This window comes from Papaver somniferum, chromosome 4 (assembly GCF_003573695.1).
Source record: "Papaver somniferum cultivar HN1 chromosome 4, ASM357369v1, whole genome shotgun sequence".
Taxonomy (NCBI): domain Eukaryota; kingdom Viridiplantae; phylum Streptophyta; class Magnoliopsida; order Ranunculales; family Papaveraceae; genus Papaver; species Papaver somniferum.
In genome coordinates, this window is record NC_039361.1 from 58861091 (window position 1) to 58869969 (window position 8879).

Below are 8879 nucleotides of genomic sequence, written 5' to 3' on the forward strand. Positions count from 1 at the left end.
TTGGATGTTGCGATGTGTCCATATCTCTCCCATATTCTGGTACACAGCTCCTCATAATTAGCAGGTATACTGAAGCCTCCAATCAACACGTGATCTTCATGAGGAATCAAGAATGGAGGGTCGAAAGTGGCTCCTGCAATCGATTTCGCGACCAACAAGGATTCTTTGGCTACAATCACGCCCAAAGCCGTGGGGGCGTTTTCCATCATCTGAAGCACAGCAACATCTTCACGACGATCAGTTTCCATCTCCGGGTTGCTAACAGGTATGCTTTCCATAACTGGAGACACTGTTACACCTTCATTGTCGTGGATCTCCATCTCAGAGTTATTTTCGGAAGCAACCTCTTCCTGTAAATATCACCAATTAATCATTTATTAGGTATAAATAAATAGATAGATGATTTAAAGAAAAGGGGGATGTGGAAAACTCACCGACTCATTTTTTGGCCCACTAGAAGAAGACTCGCCGTTGTATTCAGAAGTACTCCTCTCATCATCGGATATCGAGCTTTCTTCCTCTTCAGATTCTTCTTCGAGGGATTCAGTCTCGTCGCCTCCTTTCTCAGGAGACGCCGTGGTTTGGTCACGGGTAATTATAACAAAAATATTCGAGTTTCCAAGACCTTAAGTCAAAAGGAAGAGTTAGTGACGAAGTGGAAAACTTATTCAATTCAGCCAAGTCAGAGAATCATATACACCTGCGTGTTGAAAGAACTGAAGGTCACAAGAGCCGTCGAATCTGGTTGGAAATCACCTGGATGATTTTTCGACCTTCTCTCCTTCTTCTGGAGACTGTCTGCATCAAAGCTAGAGGACTTTCTTTTACCCTAAGGAAGATCTTTCAACAACTTATGCTTCGCTAGAACCGCAGAGGAAGGTTTACCACGATGATTTGTCACAACATCCTGCAAGAACTGATGAATGGAGAGGAACTCACCTTGCCAGAAGATATTATATTTGGGAGTCGTCACAGGTCTTCGTTTCAAGAGCAAGAACTGAAGGGTTTTACCTGGCGCAAGAACACTGGCATCAAGAACAGCTGGTAACAATTCTTCCGGAGCGGCCAGCTGACGAATAAATGGAACCCCTTGGTCAAATCCCATATGCCGGGCCGCCCTGTCAATATTATAAATGACTTCCTTGAAAGACCCCTGGAAGAAGGATGGAACGTGTCCAGAGGTACAACTTCGCATGAATACAATCTCTCCAACACTCATATTCTCTCCAGCAGAAAGCAAAGTCAAGTTCGGAGCATCGGCAGAAGTATTCGGCTGAACTATGGAGGCATGGGTCGGGGCCCAAGGACGAAAATTAACTGCATGCGAATTGTCAAGGAAATCAATGATCTTTACTCCAGCTCTCGGATGCCTCTCCAACCAACGGAGTATCCTAGAACCACCATATGCATCAGGAAACAAAGTTCTCGGGTTAGGAGCGTAGTTTTTGAAATGCCCCCACAACCACGCTTGAAGAAAAGCGACGTGAACGTATGAGGCCACTTTCATATAACCATTTGAAGCATACATGTTCGCGACCAGATGATCCAAATGGATGTACAAAGAACCAAGAAATAATCCGCCAATGGGAAGAACAACGCCTTTCGCCAATTTGATGGCAAATTTGATAAGCTCCTGTCTTATCTCCTTCTTACCAGATCCATCGTCGAAAATATATCTGGACAGCCACAGAGCTAAAAATACATCAACATGGAGCGTCTCATCTAGCACTAAATCCAACTCCGGCTCATCAGGGAACCACTCAGACACCCACCAGTTATAAAAGCACTTCTCCTCATAATTCTTTCGAACATATCCCGCTGCTTTTGTGACCAAAGTGGCATGTATTTTTTTCTTCTTCCTCAGACAAGACAACATCAAGATTCCCGATTATCGGGAGACTCAATAGAACGGATACGCTTTCCAAAGAAATAATCATCTCACCCCATCTACATATAGATGTGTGAGTTTCTGGGCATCACCTGGAGATGAAAGTAATCAATCCTGCAACATCTTTTCTAATTTTAAGTACCACATGCGCCATGACAGCATGCATGATTTGCGCCTCAGTTACGTTGGCCTTTACGTGATCGCGGCTCATCATGAACTTCATCCATTTATCATAAGAGTGCAATGGACTAAGGAAAATTTTGAAGTCTATGGGAGAAGCCATATATTCTTTCTTCTGAAGGAAAAACCTCATTATACGTCCTGGAAAGACTGATTGGACTTCTCCATCATTCTCTGAATCAGTCAGAAGAGTTTCCACGAATTTGGGATGGGTCCTTGTAATCGTAGCAGACTTCGTAAAGAACTCATCATCTTTGTTCGATTTGGAGTTTTTGACACTCCTCAACGCGGCGGCGGAATTACTTTCAGGTGACATCTTAACAAAATTCCTTATGCTTTTGAAGTAACTACAACGAAGCAAAAGCAAAGAATTACTACTTTGAAGAAAAGCATACATGGAGATTTTATCAAAAATTGGTTACCACAATCAAGGGTCAACAACACATTTGCTACGTAAATTTCTCTTTTGGCCACGTGTCATGGCATTCACGACTAAAAGAATGGGGACTGCTCAACGAGATGCACGTGACGTCGCGGGAAGTACGCTCTTGGCCTAAACTAGGCAATGCCGCATGGAACATGCGAAGCCGCGGAAAGTATGACCTTGGCCAAGTTACGTTTGGTCATGGGAAATATGCTCGCGCCAAAAGGAGAATGTTTCCACCACGGAAACTGTGCACACGACCACAAGAGGAAAAAGGAAATCCTAAAGCTAGGTTTTCACGGAAGAAGAACTAACGGTAGCCACCCATTCGCGCGCGCCTATTTTGCATAATAATTGGCCTCCTTACTATTGTGACGGCTAATATTACTACGATACTGCTAGCAGGGAAGAATCATTCATACAAAAGTATTTCTATGGGTTTATGGAGAATATGTCTATGGATAGGGTTTACACCAACAAAAAAAAAAGAGAAGAGAAGAAACGTTGGAACACATACCTGGAGTGTGCTCGCCTACTTCTCTGCTTTGCTGCTAACGCGTAGAGGTGAAAACAAATCCAATATTACAAAAATAAAATAAAAAAATGTGCGACCCCTTTTATACACATATTACTTTGGAGTTTGGGTGGAAGAAGGTTTCCTTTTATAAGCACAACACTTTTGGAATTATAATGGAGGAAGGTTTCTTGTTTAAGCTATGCACGGAAAAAGGCAGTCGGGCCCCCGAAGGCAACGCTCCATGGCGCCACCAGTCTGCGGCCAAGACAATGCCAAACAGTTCGCTCACAAACGGCCATCTCTAACGCTCCACGCCAACGCCAACGGTCCGCGTTCAAGCCCCAAGAATTCTCTCCTAGCCAGCGCCATCCTCTCCTTCCTAAGCCAGCGCTCCATTGGCCTTCCAAGCAAGTCAACACTCCATTGGCCTTCCCAAGCCAACGCTTCATTAGCCTTTCCAAGCAAGCCAACGCTCCATTGGCCTTCCCAAGCCAGCGCTCCATTGGATTTCCAAGCTAGCCGCGTCTATCCGCCACTCCAATCTAGCTGCGCCATCCGCCATGCCAAGCTAGCTGTGCCATCCGCCAGCCGATCTAGTCGCACCATTGGCCTTTCCAAGATAGTTGCGCTACTCTCCGTTCCGCGGCTTCATCTTTGCTCGGCCAAGATTGAAGCACCATCTTCGCCGTTCAAAGCAACGCAATCTCCACCGTTCAAAGCTGCGCCGTCCGCCATTCCCAAGCCGAAAGTGCCATCTTCACTACCCCATGGCCCAAATTGGCACCAATGTTCCGGGAAGCAAAACTCTACGCCAACACCCCTGGTCAAGCTGGAAATGCGCCAAGTCGTCAATACAAGGATCATGGATTCCTCATGCCTTCCGCTAAATGTTAGTTGAATTTACCTGGAAAAATCTTCACGCCTTGCCCTCTTCGATTTTGCTCTTGTCCGTCACCATCTCATGCTTACCCCGCAACAACGCCACTTTTACGTGATAACAAGGGGACTTAATGTTGATGGTGGTTTTTAGATTAGGATCAAAATCGTAAAACCTTGCATCTGATGTGACGTCACTCTGCAAGGAAACAGAGCCACGTGTGCTAACCTCTCCACTGGCAAATTTATTGAGCCGCTCAATGTACTTACATGAAATTTATCCAGACCGGCGAATCCCAGATGTTCTGTAAATTTCGGCGCCATACGTATATTCACTTAATATAAGTTCCCCTGAATGCCTTCTATGCTATGTTCTCCGGCTGAACTCTTAATGTTGATATCGCACGACGATTTATGTTCATTCGCAGCAGAGTAGCACGAATCTCCAAGTATCAAGAATAAGATCTTTGCATAAGGTATTCAATCAAAAAAACATGCTGCTCTCTGGCAACGAACTTAAAAGAGATCTGTGTCGACACATAGAATTCAGTCAACCTGACTAACTTGCAGAAGTTAGGGTTTCGCGCCTCGCGCAATATACCAGACCTTGCTTGTCAAAATTAAGCCTATTAGGGAATTAAATCCGTCACAGCGCGCTGGAAGTGTGGCCACGCCCTAGTTTGCCGGCCCCACTTCCCATCGACCAATCAGGTCGCCCTAAATATGCCACGCGCATTCCGAACAAGGCCGGACCCATGTTTCTTATCGGCCCCCTTTCCATCGACCAATCAGGTCGCTTTAAATCCGCCACAGTGCACTGGAAGTGCGGCCACGCCCTAGCTTTTCCTTCCCCACTTCCAATTGACCAATCAGCTATCCCTAAAGGCGCCACACTCTCACCAGAATAAGTGTGGTCGCACCTTATGTTTGGCCGGCCCCATTTTTTTGGCCAATCAGGTTGCTCTTAACTTGCTACCATACATTAAAGGCCAAACGCACCCTACCGCAGCAACTTCGCAACATGCCAACTTCGTGGCAACCTGCCATAAATATCCACCCACGACAATTCCTAATCATGTGGACGTTTCCACACACGGCAATTCCTAATCCTGTGGTTGTTTCCACAAAAGTAGTGCCATGCCGCAGCCGCATGCCACGTGCACTAATTAGGGTATTCGACAAACCCTAATTTGAGCAAATTTCAACCAAAGCCAAATAACGTTCTCAGAGCAACGGTATTAGCGTTGCAACATGGCCAACGTTGCCACGCCACATGTGGGTCCGACTCCACGACGCCTTGGCCACGCCAACCCCTAATTCTTCCACGACGTCTTGGCCACGCCAAGCCCTAATTCTTCCACGGCACCTTGGCCACTCCAAGCCCTAATTCTTCCACGGAGAATTCTTCCAACGACGCCAAGACTTGGCCGTGCCATATCCTTCCAACAACGCCAAGACTTGGCCATGCCAAATCCTTCCAACGGCGCCAAGACTTGGCCACGCCAAGTCCTTCCAACGGCGCCAAGACTTGGCCACACCCAAATCCTTCCACGACGCCAAGACTTGGCCACGCCAAATCCTTCCACGACGTCAAACCCTATCTTTGGATGCGGAGCCAATTTTTATCTTTGGCCATGCCGCAACATCACTGGCATACCACTATGCCGCGGCTACTAGAATGCCATTAGCATGTGGCTGACGCCACTTCGCTATAAAACAAGATGTGGCCATATTCAATGGCCATCCTTCTTCATGAGATGCAATCTCAGCCATCCAAGTTCGCCACCGAACTGATGAGCTCGCGAAAAGTTTTAGGCGACTATCCAAGACGAGCCTAGCATTACATGCTATTTACCTGCGGCAAGCCTCTCAATTTTAACTTGCCACACGTAGCAAAGTGCTACATGTTTTCCATTAAAACACTCGAGACATCAAAATATGTTACAAACTGGGGGATTCTCATCAAGGTATTGGTCTGGCAGTTTACAGCGTGCAGCGTGCAATGCGCCCGTTACAAGATTTAGTGGTGGTAAAAAGTAACGGTGTAAACAATTCATTTCCTTCATCATTGAAGAGTAATGACCGGCGGTTACACGAATTCACTTTCTTCATCATGGAAACATAACATCTGGAAGTTACACGTTATTCTTTTGTTCCACCACTCAATCGTTTCCACTTCCTACGAGACCAGGGTACGTTTCACTATGACTTGTATAAATAGCTCTCACCTATTTCCACCAAAAAACAAGTTTTTGGTCGGAAACACACAGTATCTAGAAATCACCTGGTAGCTTTCCATCCGGATCACCAGTTCTACTTTCTGCTACAAGTCACAAAACACCCACATTTCTAGAATCAATCATTCTTGTCTCGACACTCTCTTCGCTTCCCTCCCGAAGGCCAACCCTTCTCCTTCACTTTGTTTCCCAAGCAAGCCTGGAACGGAAATTTCTTGGTTTAGTCCAGGATTGTACAGATTGATCTCTCGAATCAAAAGTACTCCCGTGAAGTACATTGTTTAGGGTTTAGATTCGTTTCTCACCCACACACCCGAAATTACCGAAATCAGCAGAAACGATTTCACCCACACACAACTAGATCACCGAGTGACTGAACTGGTTTTCGGCTTAACGAAATATAGGCTGGACCAAAGTAATTTATTCTGATCTCGGTCTCATATCGTCCAAAATTGAAAGACTTTGAATCCTTATTTCCAAACTTTTATACCACTAAATCAAATAACTGATGAAGACATTAGAAATGTTAGACTAATTTGCATTCCTCGTAGTATGGTTCATAATTTCATAGAATAAAGTAAATTGAGTTTTTTAGGACTGGTTTTGGTTTATATTTTTTATAACTGAATTTTCATAGTGCCTCTCTCCTTACCATCTTGTCTCGGCGAGATCTCAGCTGAGACCAGTGCAACAAAACAAAATTCTGATGGGCTTAACATTATCATTCATGTCATAAGCCAAGTCTCCAACATCATGCGAATAAAATTTAGAAATGATCTTGGGATATCTTAGAGACTGGAAGGAATACCGCAGAGAAAGATGCAAGGCCCCAAAACCTAGCATCTGACTGGAAAACCTTGTTATGTCTAACAATGATACCTTTGATGAATTTAACCAAAAACACTCTCAGACAGTCAATTCCTCACATTCTTTAGGAAGAACTATTCCAAACAAAACTATTGTGTGTAAAATTCCCAGGTCTCTACCGTCAAGACATGATCTAAAAAGCACGCCATCACAAAAACAAAAGATCTTTACAAACTACCAAAGAGTGATGTAGTTGGTAAATTAAAGATCTTTGACAATAAACATCAGTCTCAAAAAAAGATAAGTATTTTTCTTAAAGCTTCAAACAATACCAGTTCTTCCGAGGATAAATCTAGTGTGCCAGAGACTAAGAAAAATACGCCACGTCAATTTAGAAAAATCTTGAGGCAAAATGAGAAAGAGATTTTCTAAAGTTACATCATCTCCTTATCGTAAAAGTCACATACTTGTGCCAATGATGATGTTTAATGGTTCAGTTATCTTGGACTCGGGAATTTACCTTCTGTCATCCCTAACGCAGAGTACAAGAAACCAAGATACACTGCAACTCGTGATGATATACTTAAAGATTATCATCAAAAACATAAACCATTTCTTATGCCGTTGGAAATTCTGATGACACATCAAAATCAAGGTCTGAAAATCCATTCAAAAACATCTTGAGTGAGTCTTCTAGTCAAAGAATTGTTGATGATGTAGAAATTGTTGATAACATGGAAACATGTCTGGAAAAACAGTTGGATGAACTTTCTAATGAAAATTACTCAGATCTTGATGAGGAAGTATCGAGCTTTGTTAAGCTTATGACTCATTTTCCAAGGAGAAATATGACGACTTTTTTTCATATTCCATTTCTAACTCTCATGTCTCGAGAAAATAAGAAATTGAGGAAGATTTACGAAGGCTACGAAATTGGTGCTAGCTATGAGATCTCTCTTATGTGACCGTGAGGAAAATCTAAGTAAAATTCACTTGAAAGTGATAAGATTCGTCGAGATTTCTATGAGTTATTGGTAGAAAAACTTGTTGCATCTGAAGAAAATATTAACTCTCAACGAATGAGTTTTCAATACAAACATGGTACCAGTCTCTCTCGAAAAACTCCTTGAGATTGATCTAGTTGTCGCTTTTAAAAAGATGTAAAGGTTGGAAGAAAAAATATCAGTTTGAAATAAATTAAAATATAAGTTTTTTTCTTAAATCTTCAAACAATACCAGTTCTTCCAAGGGTAAATCTGGTGTACCAGAGACTAAGTAAGATACTCTATGGTGATTTAGTAAAATATTGAGGAAAAATGAAAAAAATATTTTTTAAAGTTACACCATCTCCTTATCGTAAGTCACATACTTGTGCCGATGATGATGTTTATTCAGTTATCTTGGATTCGGGAATTTATCATATGTTATCCCTAGCAGAGAATAAAAGTAACTAGGATACATTGCAACTCTTGATGATTTAATTAATGATTATACCCAGTAAAAGACATAGAACGTTTCATACGTAGTTGGAAATTCTGATGACACATCAAAATCAAGGTCTGAAAATCCGCTCAAAAGCATTGAATGAGTCTTCTAGTTAAAGTATTTTTGATCATATAAAAACTATTGGTCACATGGAAACACGTCTGGAAAAATAGTTGGATGAACTTTCTAATGAAAGTGACTCAGATCTTGATAGAGATGTTGATGAGGAAATATCGAGTTTTGTTAAGCTTCTGACTCATTTGTCAAGGAAATATGACGACTTTTGTTCTTATTCCATTTCTAACTCCCATGTCTCGAGAAAACAAGAAATTGAGGAAAATTTATGAAGGCTATGAAATTGGTGCTAGTTGTGAGATCTCTCTTGTGTGACCAAGCATGAGTAAAACCTAAGTAAAATTCACTTGAATGTGATAAGATTTGTCGATATTTCTATGAGTTATTGGC